The 13103-nt window shown below is 43.2% G+C and overlaps 1 protein-coding gene across 3 annotated transcripts in view; it reads left to right on the forward strand.

Moving 5' to 3' along the window:
* The first annotated feature begins 2412 nt into the window (after window positions 1-2412).
* Window positions 2413-13103, forward strand: part of FAM135A (family with sequence similarity 135 member A) — a 79288-nt gene continuing 68597 nt past the window's right edge. For 2 of the 3 annotated variants that reach the window (XM_063389442.1, XM_063389444.1), the window contains exon 1: window positions 2413-2472. The gene's annotated coding sequence lies outside the window, so the exon portion shown is untranslated. Of the gene's footprint in view, window positions 2473-2625; window positions 3316-13103 lie in introns of those variants that run through there. The other variant, XM_063389443.1, reaches the window with a different exon arrangement.

The following is a 13103-nucleotide window of genomic DNA, read 5'->3' on the forward strand; positions in this document are numbered from 1 at the left end:
TGCTTACCAGTGCATCCGGGCTTGACAGGACACCCTTTTTTTTTTTTGGCAGTTCTTATGTACAACACTTTAAAAATCTCCTGGAAACAAAGGCAGCTTTGGACTGAGAGAGCTGCTGTTCCCCACGGTTGTCTTCTTTCAGAAGGGCTTTCAGATCACCCCTCCACACATGGACAAAGAGGGAGGCACCAGAAAGCAGATGGGATATGGATGGGATGTCAGTGGTCCCCATCCCCAGTACACACTGCCTCAGGCAAGAGGGGCAAGGTTGGAGCTGGGCTGATTGATGATGCATCTTCACAAGTGGATTTTTGTGAGGGAGGAAATTTGATTTCTTTAATGACAGCTCTGCCATTTATAGGAACAAGCTGCCAGTTTTCTGCTCATATCAGTGGACAACACAATTACCAAGAAATGCTTCCTCCATCTAACCGGAAAGAAACCTGCAAGATACATTCTCCTAATAGCAGAAGTCCAGCCAAGGTTAAGGAGAGACAAAATAACAAAAAAAAATTACAAGCCACACGAGAATGTATCTGTGCAGATATATAAAAGCCCATCCAAATTGTCAGGCTGGCTTCTGGACTATTCAGCAACCGGAACATTTGCAATAAAATCTGGCTTTTGAGATCCAGAGGCACTATCTGCTGCTGAGCACCTTTTAGTACAAAGCTGTTGTATTTCTGAGGCAGGTCTGAGGCGTGTTTAGGCCTGGTGAGACCTTTTGTCAGTGATGCACAACTACTTCAGTATTTTTTTGGTTGTTGGAACTGACTGTGGGACAAAGCAGTTACTAAACCCTATCCCAAAATAACCAAGGACAAAATCAAAAAATGGCAGCCACTGATAATTCCAAAACTGCCTTTTTAAAAAACCTTGAGATACTCACATGCTCCTGATAAAACAGATGCAAGTTTCATTTAAATCACTAATCTCCCATGAACTGAAATCTCTTTCACAACAATGAAATTTTCAAATACCCATGAGTTCAAACTGCAGTAAATTTCAGCCAGCAGAACAATCTCAATCAGATTTCACAGAGACAAAAGGTGCTGAGGACTCACAGGGATGTGTCACAAAGCTGGTTTTGGTATTCCATGGCAATCAGCTTCTCATCTCTCTGTCATTTATCCCAAACCAGCACAAATCTGGCTCCCTGCCTTCACAGTCAATTTTCTGTTTGCATGTCTGGATGCTAAATCAATTGGTGACAAAATTATTGAAAGAATTCTATGCAAATACTAACATCAAATGTAACATTGCTGCCACCTGACTGAACTGAAAGACCCTTTTAATTAAAAGCAAATTGTCTCCTTCCCAATTCCTCTCTCCGCAAAACAGCTAAAGGGTTAGGTTTGGCGTTGAAAAAGAAGCCCACACTGGGAGTCTGAAAAACTATTTTTACGCAAGTTATCTTCACATCCAAGATTTCTTTTTTTGAGATAAGGCCAAACAGATCGAAGGGGAAGATGAATATGATTTTTCTTCAGACAAACAATCATTTTGTTTGCAATAGTTCTGAACAAACTAATTTTCAAGCTACATGTCAGACTTCTTAATGAGATAGTAGTACCCATCATGCCTCCTCCTCAATGTTAAAGGCCACCGATTTTATTAGCGCCGTTTAAAACCGATTTACTTCTATTTTGGCATCACGTACTGATAAGAAGTCTTACTACAGAAACGAGAACTTTTTCTCCATAAAGGCTCATTACCTGCAGTCCCGCACCCCCCGGCAGGTGCCCCAGGCCCGCCCCGCCGCTGCCCCCACCAGCCCGGGGAGCCTTTCCCCCGCGGGCCGCTCTCTGCTCCGTGCCCAGGCGGGACAGCGGGCACCGGGAAGGCAGCGCTGGCGGCCGGGCAGCAGCCAGGCCTCCCCCGCCTCACAGCGTGCGCGGCCGAGGGCGGCCCGCGGCTGGAGAGCAGCGAGGGCTAAGCCCTGCGCGGGTCGCGTCCCTGCCGCCCCGGGGCTCTCCCGGCCCCTCGGGGCCGCCCCAAGCCGGCCCGCGGAGCCGCGGGAGGGGCCCGAGCGGCAGGGGGAGCACGAGTGCGGGCCGGGCGATACCGGGGACGGCGGGGGCTCCCCCTGCCAGCAGCGGCCGCCGCGGGAGCCGCTCGGAGCCTCCTCGGAGCCGCGGCGAGGCGGCGCGGAAAGCCCGGCGCGGGAGCCGAGGATGCGGCCGCTACCGCCGGCCTCTGCTTAGCCGCCGGCGCAGCCCTCCCGGCGGCGGCTCCGGCACACACCGCCCCTCGGCGCCGGGCAGCAGGAAGCGGCGCTCGGCCGGCTCCCGGCGCCCCCCCCTCCCCTCCCCGCCCAGCGCAGAGCGGGCGCCGGCGGCACGGGCCGTCGCGGGAGCAGCAGGCGCTGGCGTCGGATGCCTGCGCTACGCCATCCCGGTGCTGCCGCGGCCTGGACTCCGCGGGGAGCACGGGCCATCGGCGAGCAGCGGCGGCCGCTCCTTTGTGTCCCAGGTCGGTGCCGGGGAGCGGCGATGGGGCGCAGGGTGGTCGGGCACAGCGGCGGGACCGTATCCGTCCCCTCCTGGAGGGCTGGGGCAGGCGGGCACCCCTCCGTGCCCGGCCTGTCTCCGGGGCCGCGGGCATGGCGGGCGGGGGACTTGTTTGCGTCGGTCTGACCACCCCCACCCCGCACCCCGGCAGGAAAACTCGGGGAGCCTTTCCGCAGCCCGAGCGGGTGGGCGGCGAGGTGGGGCGGGGGCCGGGCCGCCTCTGCCGCGGGGCAGGGGACACTTGCCCGAGCCCCGGTCGAGGGCGGCTCGTGGCCCCCGGGAGCGGCTCGGGGCCGGAGAAGTTTCTGCCCGGGCAGCGTTTCAGCCGCTGCTGATTGTTTATCGCTGCGAGGCGGCGCCGAAAATAGGTCAGAAATAGTGTCTCGCTCGTCCCCGCCGCGAAGTGTCCGAGGGCCGGCCGTGGTACTAGGAACTGCTGGAGGCGATGGTGCCTTTCCCCTCCTTCCTTCCCTGAGCAATACGGGACCCTCACAGGTTTTGAAACGGTGTTGAGGGAGCCAGGGGGGGCGTTATGGTTTTTTTATTTTTTTTTAAACGTCGGTTTCTGCGTGCAGTGTGGAAAGTTGCTGGCCGAGCGTTAGGAATAACTCCCAGCTATTTCCTGGTGCGCGGAGGGCGGCACTGGCGGCTCCCGCCCTCCCGGTCCGAGCGGGAGCAGCCCGCTCCCTGGGCAGCGCGCCGGGGCCGTGCCCGCAGCAGATGCTCGCCACCCCCGTTACCATCCGCACCATCTCGGCAGGGCTCAGTTAACCTCGGGGAGCGCTCGGCGGGATTTGCATGATCAGTAAGCGCTCTGGTGGAAATCATGTTTCTTTCCTGTATTATTTTAAGCAAAATTTCGAAGAGGACCTATTTGAAAGCTTTGTTTGATAATTACGCGTTGCACACATACTGCTTGGAAGAGAAGTTGCGTAGCCTAACAGATTTTTAGAAATTGTAATTGGGGGATTGGCAATCATGTTGGTACTATAACCAGAGGTATTTGTGCTGATGTGTTTAAGCCCACTTCCCCTTTCTCCTGGTTGCAGAGGATTTTGCTGACTGAAAAGTAAACAAGCTGCTGTTTTAGATTTTACATTTTATCAAGTAGAATGGACATAAATGCCTATTTTGTTTTACTGGGTTTTACTTTGTTTTTAAGCGTGTCTTTCAACTTGCTTAATGTCTTATAAATAGGCAAAGCCTGAGGTAAAATCCACATGCACCACCTTTTGGTTTGCTTGACCGATAGCAAGCAGCAAATGCTGCAGAATCTGTATTACTCTAGAAGGGAATGTATTACGTTTTCATCCATTAAATAACTCCAACTTAGCATTTTGATTGTGAAGATAAAATTGCTCGGCCCTTGCTAAGGGATAAACAGCACAGCCTAAACCTGCTTCAACAAATCTCTGCTTTGCTGGAACATTACGGCTTTTTTACAATGAAAGAATTCTGGATTTGTGGAGGAACAAATTAGGTACTACAGCATAGTTTTTATTATTCTGTTCAACAGTTTGTTGCCCATTAGAACTGAATTATTTTGTAGGAAGTGAACAATAATCTGGGCTCTGGCTGTATCTTTGTGAGTACTTTAAATGAATGAAGCATGGAGTTGTAATCTTGTTCTGCCTCTTCCATATGACTGTACAAGTAGTCACAGCCTGAGTACCTGCATTTGGTATGTCAGAGCACAGCTATAAATCTTAGTCTGTATTTTCCTTTGGTGGACCAACTTGTTTTCCTTTTCCCATCACTCATTTTTCTCCTGTAAGTGACGTAAGCCAATTCTTAAGCTTTCCTTTGGTAATTGATAGAAGTCAGAGAATATGAATTTGAATTCATTCTTTGGAGTAGTTTAAATATCCCTTGTGTGAAATACAATCCTACACAACTGGTAAGACTTGACCAATATGTGAAAATACTGGTTTTGGTCTTAAATTAGCACTTCATTAATAAAACTGATTTTTTACCTTCAATTCAAATTATGGTCAATGTGACTGGCCTGGATAAGGTTTGGCATGAATGCTAATCAGTAATAGCAAAGTGCACACAGCAACTGAAATCTGTCTTCAAAACTGTGATTTTGAAAATGTGCCAGACAAACCAACACAGTTGTTGTTTCAATTTAATTCCATTGCAATAGAATTTACTTTTGAGTTAAGTAAAACCTCAAAAATAACACGTTGGGCTCTGTTCAGATTTCAGAAGAGCTAAGCCCTTGCATCTCTTCTGAAGCCCCAATGATGGATGTGACACTGTTACCTGACACTGCAGTATTGTGGTTTTAACATTTCCCTTGGCAGCACATGGGTTTCAAAGCTCACTTCCAGGACTGTCTCTGGTGCTTTTTTCTCACAACTATAGAATTAGTGAATTCCGTTCCTAAGCAGGGAGAGATGTGAAAATTGAGATCTATTGCTCACTCTGCCGTTCCTTGTTGACTTTGCTAGTCAGTTATCTGCTGAGAAAGTCCACTGCCAAGTTCTAGTGGACTTGGTTGTGGTTTTGAGCTATGATAAACACTCTTTGACAGGATGTTTCTATCAGTATCTCATTCTCACCAGGTTACAATATGGTGTTTTGGTGCGAGCTTCACTTGCTGGAAGTCATTAGAGTGGGATATGGATGCCACAACCATCTGTCTGGCTGGGGAGGTGCATAGGAAAGCAAATCATGGCAAAGGAGTGAGACAGATTACTCTGAGCAGCAAGGTTTTGAACTACTGCAGGTAAAGGTATGGGAGCCCTTTATGAGCTCTGACTCTTGAACTGTTTTTTCCTTGAAGAGAACCTGGTTGCCTACACAACCCTAGGAGGCAGGTACCCAAATGTTTATTAATGTAATGCTGAGAGTACTGATGCCTGTGTCTCTCTCTTGGCCTGCTTGCTGTCCTGAACAAATTTGAAAGTTTGTACCAAATCAGTACCAAAGATGGACCTCAGTGTGAGAACCAACAATCAAGGGTTGGGAATTCTTGTTACTGTTGACCTTGTTTCAGTATGTGAGGTTGTTATTCTGATAAAGACTGATGTTTCTCATCCTTGCTTGGTAACTGTTTCATCTCGTACTTCATGTTTTCTGTTTTAAAGTGTTTTTGTTCTTTTCCATCTCCCAATCCCTACAGACTGTAGGACAGTCTCCGTTTATCAAGGTGGAAGAGTTGCAGTTTTATGGTGTGGGTTTTCCCCTTCCCCTTTTTCTCTGTATGGAAAAATACAGTCTCACTAGTGCTTTGTTTTCATGACAGGAAAAATGAGTAGCACCTGTGTGTTGACCAGCAGTTGTCCCTGGTGGATATTTGTTTTGACAGCCTGTTTTTGTATGTCACTTACCTCTGACAGGCTGTTGCTCAGAGAACCTATAGCCTAAATAAGTATTACTGTGTCGAGTACCAGCACATGAGTTTCTTTTGGTTAACTTTGAGCATAACTCAGAGTTTCTTGAATTATTAATTATTTAATCTTGCATTCAATACTCCTCCTAATGAACAAGCATGGAAAATGCCATTTTTCTTTTTTGTTAATGAAAATTTATCTTGCAAAACTTATAAAACGAAAGTTTTATAAGTTCCTATATCCTGGCGATACAGTTCAGTGGTTACAGTTGTAGTGCTGGGTTGACATTTGGGCTTGATGGTCTTTAAGGGTCTTTTCCAACTTTGATGATTCTGTTCTATGATTCCATATGTCATTATCCTTCTGCTTTAAAACAGGAATGAGATATTGGTTAAATCTAGTCAAAAGTCACATTATTGATCCCCGTGAGCTTGTTACAATCATAGTATGCTTCTCAAAAAATACTAGTTCTATGTATTTCTGCCACAGTTAGGCAAAGCAGTCCTTACTTTTTGTTGCTATAAAAGCACCATGTGTTTTCTTCTTGGCAAGACACGTGATTTTATGTCTGCTATGCAGCTGGTAATTTTGGCCTTCTCCAGCATTTTGCTAAGCACCTTTTCAACACATTCATTCATTTGATACGTCATTAAGTATTGTTTGTAGAAAAATAAGTTACTGTTGAAGTATGAACATAATTAAATGTTTATGCTTTCATGTACAGCAAAAGCAGTTGGTATTTAGTAACACGGTGTTGCTGATATTTGTAGAACTCTGTTGTACAAACTGTCTTCCTCAAAGAACAATGCATGGAACCTTTGTGGTAACAAGAGTATACAACAAGGAGTATACAAGAAAAAAAATCTCAAAGGGAGGAAATAAGTTTGCCATAGTGTCGGGTCAGGAAGAAGTCAGGTGAGCAAATTGTGTTTACTTTAAGCAGGAAATTGGTGACAGCATTGTTCTTGGAAAGAACAGACAGAGAAATAAGGAACAGAATCAAATCTCACAGAGCTCAACTTACAAGTGGAACAAAAGTTGAGAATGCTAAAGCAAATTGAAATGACATCAATTTTACTTTTTGTTGGATGGTTTCAGTGCTTTTTTTTTTTTTTGTAATGGGTTTTCTGTAGAGGTTTTGAAATTGGGAACATTTTTGTTGTGAAGAATTTTGAACTTTATATTGTGCAAGCAATTTTGTTGGAAACAAGATACAAAGTTTCACTTACCAATATTTCTTACTAAAAATAAATAAAAATGTCCACATTTCTGAGTTGTATCAGAAGAAAGGGAAAACATACAGATTTTGCTATATTTAGCTTTCTAGTGAAAGATTAAAAATTTCTTAGCTCTAATACTATAGAATAATACATATATATACGTACATATGTGTATGCATGTGGTTTGCTGAATCTTGTTTGTTAAATAAATCACAAACTTGTACACATCATACCCCCAAATTAAAAAGAAATCTGTAGCATTCAACAGTTAATTTTGCAGGAAGCTTTTCACTTGACCTCTGGTATTTTGAAATAATAAACTGACTTGTTTTCCAGATGCAAGTCTGCTCACTATAATCACAACCTTGTTCACATGCTGTGACCTCATGAATTAATCCCTGTTAATGACAATGCCAAAGGTCATTCATTACCTGTTGCATAAAGGATGTTGAGAGATAATGCCTTATCATGCTTTCTAGCTATAAAATAAACTCAATTCTCTTATGTTTTAGATGATTTTTTCTAAAGTTAATAGATAGGGTTTCCCTTTCAATTTTTGTATTAGAATGGCTTGCAGTACATTTTCTGTCTTCGTTCTATTGAAATTTACAAGGAAAATGTTGTAGTATTTGGTCTTCTGTAGAAAACATGTTTTACTACTTCACATGTGAAACAGCTTAGAGGAAAACACCTTGTCATGAATGAGGTCAATACTAAATCTGAATGTGGATGTCAGGACTCAGATCTCCACGTTTGTGGCCATTCTGTCAGGCTGGACTTCTTTTCCTAGTGAAGGCCCTTGTTGCTGGGAAGGCCCTTGAAGCTCTGAGCCATTGGGTTTTGCCTGCTGTTAATTTTATTTTGCATGTTCTTAGGAGGCAACCTGTGGAAGGTGCATTGTCCATCTCTGAAATTGGTTTGAGTGCCAGCTAATGCTATTAATGTTTGAGCTGAATTTGAGTCTGTGGCTAGAAGCTCTAACTGAGGTGTTGCCTGCCTTTTGATATAAATGTGTAAAAGCTGATGGAGTTTAGCTAGAATGATGACTTTTCATGGCCAGTCAGTATAGTTTGCCCTTCTCAGGTAGGAGGGGAAGGAACAACAATCTTTTTGAAAACCAATCAGCCATGCTATCAGCAGGGTAGGGAAAGCCTCTGATGAGTTTGGTTCCTAGTTGTTGGGCCTTTTTTTCCCTGAATGTTTATGCTATATTTAAAAGGTGGTTTTACTTGTTCTAGTTGTAGCAAATTTGAAAGCAGCATGTAAGGAATTTAATGATTACAAAACACTAGTACAAGAATTTCTAACTAAACATGACAAGTAAATGGTAGGAGGAGTGAACAAAAACTGTTCTGCACAAAACACTGTCAAAAATTAAGTAGCATTGGTGATGGTTCAAGCTAATTCAGAAAACAGTTTTCTGATTCGTTTTGATGTAACCCTTCAAGTCTACCCATTGAAGTTACTAAAGGTGATCATTAGAATTGTTTTGTTTCCAATGTGTTATTTTGGAAACAGAGTCTTGCCATTTTAGGTTTGTGTCAGTGTTTTTAGCAGCTTCTCACACGTCAACATTGTTCTGTTACTGAAATGCCATGTGGGGAGCAGGAGGTAAGAGGAGCATGAAGTCTTCAAGCTGCAACGTAAACAAAAGCAAATCTTGAAACTGAATTTGTTAATGCTGCTGTGCTTGTATGTTTAATAGGGACTCCTTTATAAGATATTCTGGCACTGTAGTGGAGGAGGAGCAATGCCAGTGCTCTAAGGAAGGGCTGCAGCCTGTGGAGCTCAGGTGGAGCAGGCTGTGTTGGCTAGGGCAGCCCTGTTGCTCTCTTGCTCCGTGACAGGGAGCAGAAGAGCCCTTCTCCAGCAACAATTGTGCCTGTCTCCTGAGGCCAGATGTGTCAGTCAGTTACTCTGCAGGCAGAGCGTGTTTCTGGGCCTGTTGGGACAAAGCTGCTGGAAGCTGCTTGGCTTTCAATCCTTCCATGCCTCCTTCTAGAAGGAAATGGTCTGGGGTGCCAAGGAGGGTTCCTCCCTGGGAAACCAGGCCTGTGAAAAGAGAGCAGAACTTGTCCTGTGGGGCAGAGAGGAGGTTAGACTGCACTGCTGCTTGGGCTCTGGGGTTGTGTCCTTCCGTGGAAGAAGTGGCGCAGGGGTAGGGCATTACTGCCCAGTGTTTGAGTTGAATCAAAGGAAGGAGTGGAGGGTGAAAATATTGCCTCAGGAATGGCTGTAAGAAGGGGCAGTTTTGTTCACCCTGCTACTGAGACCTCTCTGCTTTGCTGTGCCAAGGCTGAGGGGACAACTGGCCAGGGAACTGCTGTGTTGTGCTGCTGCGCGCTTCCCTTCCCTGTGCTCGATGGCACTGCTATTTGTGGAGCTGTGCTTTGAAACCGGATAAGGAAGTGATCTGATCAAGCCCTGCAAAAATAGATTATTCTAAAATGGTAACTAATTAATTTTAAAATGCTGTCCCACGAGCACTGTGTTGGCAGTGTTGAGGGGGCGATGTACTGATGCTGTGAAGATATGAATGAGCACCTGAGGCAGAAACTTCTGAAGCTGTTTCTAGTGTGGAAGTCTTCATGTAGTTTCACAAAGTTGGCTTAAATTCTTGCTATGCCCTCACTCACCTCTTCAGGGTTAGATGTATATAGGCATTCTGTGATATAGATCAGAATGCAGCTGTTTGTAGAACCATGCTGTATTTAAATCAGCAAAATGTTGCTGTTTAAATTAAAAATGCAAAAACTAACCAAACACCCCCCACCCCAACCACCAATAACTTACAAAGTAACCTCCAAAATAGCTGAAAAGGTTTGGTTTGGTGCTGTAGGGCTTTTTGGCTCCCACAATTGCCAGCACAATTGCAGAGATGGCTGTTTGTGGCGTGGGTGCAAGCAAGTCTGCAAGGGTAGCAAAAGGATATAATTTAAAGACTCTGCTACTGATATATAAGGTGCTGTTTTGTCAGGGTGCTTACTGACTTGCAGTCTTCTTATAGTGTGCATGCTAAGATCTGCTCAGTTTGTTCAAGCTACCATCACAGCTGTCCACCAGTGCTGATCAGTGTTATCTTTACTTGACACTTGTTTCTTCAAAGACTTCTTTGCCTGAGCATTTGTCAATAAGAAAGCACACAGAGTGCTCTGCATACTGTGTTTAGTTCCTTCTCTTCTAAACAGCTAAAAAGAGCAGGGAGTGATAATTTTTTTTTTCTTGGGAGTAGGGAGTGTGGGTTGGTTGATTTTGTGTGTGGGGTTTTTGGTTGGATTTTGTTGTTATTTTGTTTGTTTGCTTGGGTGTGGGTTTTGTTTGGTTTTGTTTGTTTTGTTTTAGTTCAGATCTGGTTTACCCCAGGCTTCAGTGCTAGAAAAAATGTGGAACATTAAGGACAGTGTTAAAATCTTGTGCTTCACTGGTTTGGGTAGTAGCTAAGTGAACTTCAAAGTTTAAATAAGTTTCAGTTTCAGCTTAGTGCTCTTAGATTTGGAGGTGTACAAGACAAGCTGCTGCAGGTACCACCTGAGGTTGCAGAGAAAAGTATGTCTTCCTCACTTGGTCAGTATGAAGATAAGTGAACATCAAGAGAGCTTAAAGCCATAGGTCAAATTGACATGTAGGTGTTTGTTTGGTACAATATCTTTTTGAAAAGCTTTAATGAACATTCTGAAATACTTTTTATGACCTTGTTAGGTCATTGCTTGCAGTGGCAGTCTGCTAAATTGTCCTTCAACTTTGCACTTGTATCATTCAACCAGAACTTAATTGCACTGTGTACTAGAACAATATGGATTTGACTGTAAAATTAATGCATGTTTTGTGTAGCAGAAATGTTATAGACAAGGTCTTAAAAAGAGGAGTCAGTTGAAGAGAGTCTTGTAGAGTGTCAGAAAATCATTAACAAAGGAAGATCAAAATAAGAATATATGACTTTTCTCAAGTAGGTATTCAATAAAGGCCATGGGCAGACGTTATGAGAAGTTAAAAACAATGTTTTATATTTCCAGTTTTTAGGTTTGGGGTTTTTTTGTGCTGAAGATCAGATAATTAAACTTTTAACCTACATTTATCTGTTATAATGCTTACCTCAGTTTGTTTTGTTAGAGTGGTAGGAGACTGGAAGCCAAACCACAAGGAAATCAGCAACAGTGTGGCCAGCAGGGCCAGGGCAGTGATTATCGCTCTGTACTTGGCACTGGTGAGGCTGCATCTCGAATCCTGAGTCCAGTTCTGGTCCCCTCACTACAACAGAAACATTGAGGGGCTGGAGCAGTCCAGAGGAGGGCAATGGAGCTGGTGAAGGGTCTGGAGCACAAGTCCTGTGGGGAGCTGGGGGTGTTTATCCTGGAGAAAAGAAGGCTCAGGGAAGACATTATTACTCTACAACTCCCTGGGGGTTGGTCTCTTCTCCCAAGTAATAGGTGATAGAACGAGAGGAAATGGCTTTAAATTGTGTCAGGGAAAGTTTAGATTGGAAAATTTCTTCACTGAAGGGGTTGTCAAACACTGAAAAAGGGTGCCTTAGGGCAGTGGTGAGATCACCATCCCTGAAAGTGTTTAAAGAAGTGTGGAGCTGGCACTTAAGGACATGGTATAATGGTGGAGATAGCAGTAGTAGGTTAAAGGTTGAACCTGATGATTTTAGAGGCCTTCTCCATATTTAATGATTCTGTGATTCTATGACAAAAGTGAAGTCAAGGATTATGTTTTTAAAGATGTAGTAGCCATCCCCAAATCAGCAGCCTTTATATTGGGTTATTAACATTAGGTGTTGAAAAATAAAATAGTTTTTGATACAGTACTCCTCTGTATTTCTGACAGAGCCTGTATTTGTAAGAAAGTCCTGTCAGTCACTGTTATTCTGTGTTGGCTGATCCAGCCTATCACCACCAATGCTATTACTGTAGGAACTACCAAGGAAGTGGTTTTGTGACCACTGATCCTGGATCAGATTTACTATCAGATCATCCCCTAATGTAGCTTCGATCAGGCAGCCAAGCTATCACATTTCTTAAGTTAATAAGAGTATACAATATATCATTTGCGCTAACTTAATGCCTACTGTGGGAGGAAATACAGGAACTATTTGGCATAAAGCCTTCCGATAAAAAATCAACCTGTCAAATCTAAACTTTATTTACTGTCTTGTCAAAGAATGACCTCAGAGTGGTATTGGAACAATGACTCAACACTGTAAATTGTGCTGGTTAATTTACAGAGGACAATAATACAGAATTATTACCTATTAAAAATAATTTACTGTTCTTATACCTTTAGATTTATTTTTCATTTCTCTTGAAAGGCTTGGTTTTTTTAAAACAAGTTTGCTTGTGGTGGGAGAGAAGTTGCAAATTTCTTTTGGAGACTTTTGATTCATAAAATATGGCAGAGTAATGACATTAACAGTCATTGCCGACATTTTAATGCCAAATTCATCCATCCATATGAAATTTATTTTTCATTTAATGACATTCTTGGGGCATAGAATTCAAAGAGAGAGAGCTTTCTTCCTTTGTGTAAGTAGGAAAATGAAGTATGTTTTAAGTACACTTAGACTCTTAATGTTTTATGAAGAATCTATTCGATTGGACAGAATCAAATTATTTTAGTAAGCTTCCCTCTCCTATTTTATTAATTCTTATGTGATACATCTTTCATAAATTCAGTCGTTTATAAGAAGGTGAATCTATTAGGCTATGCAATTTGGGTTTTTAAAGCCAAAATATTACAGCCTGCAATTTACTGGGGTTTTTTTCCATTTACAGTAAGATCCTTATATGCTTTTTATGTAAAGTTCCAACAGACTTGAATTGTTTAGTATAAGTACTTCATTTTGCTTTTTCCCCTGTAATAGGAATAGGTTCCTATTTCTATTCTGAATAGGTTAGAAGAAGATAGTGAGTTCATTAATGGAAAATGATAAGCAAAACAAGTAATTAATTCACTGATCTATTTCTACATTTGCAGATGTATTTCTAGCTATATTACTGCTGCTGTAGCTAGAGGTATTTATTTTCACCATTGTTGTT

This window comes from Prinia subflava, chromosome 2 (genome assembly GCF_021018805.1).
Source record: "Prinia subflava isolate CZ2003 ecotype Zambia chromosome 2, Cam_Psub_1.2, whole genome shotgun sequence".
Lineage (NCBI taxonomy): Eukaryota > Metazoa > Chordata > Aves > Passeriformes > Cisticolidae > Prinia > Prinia subflava.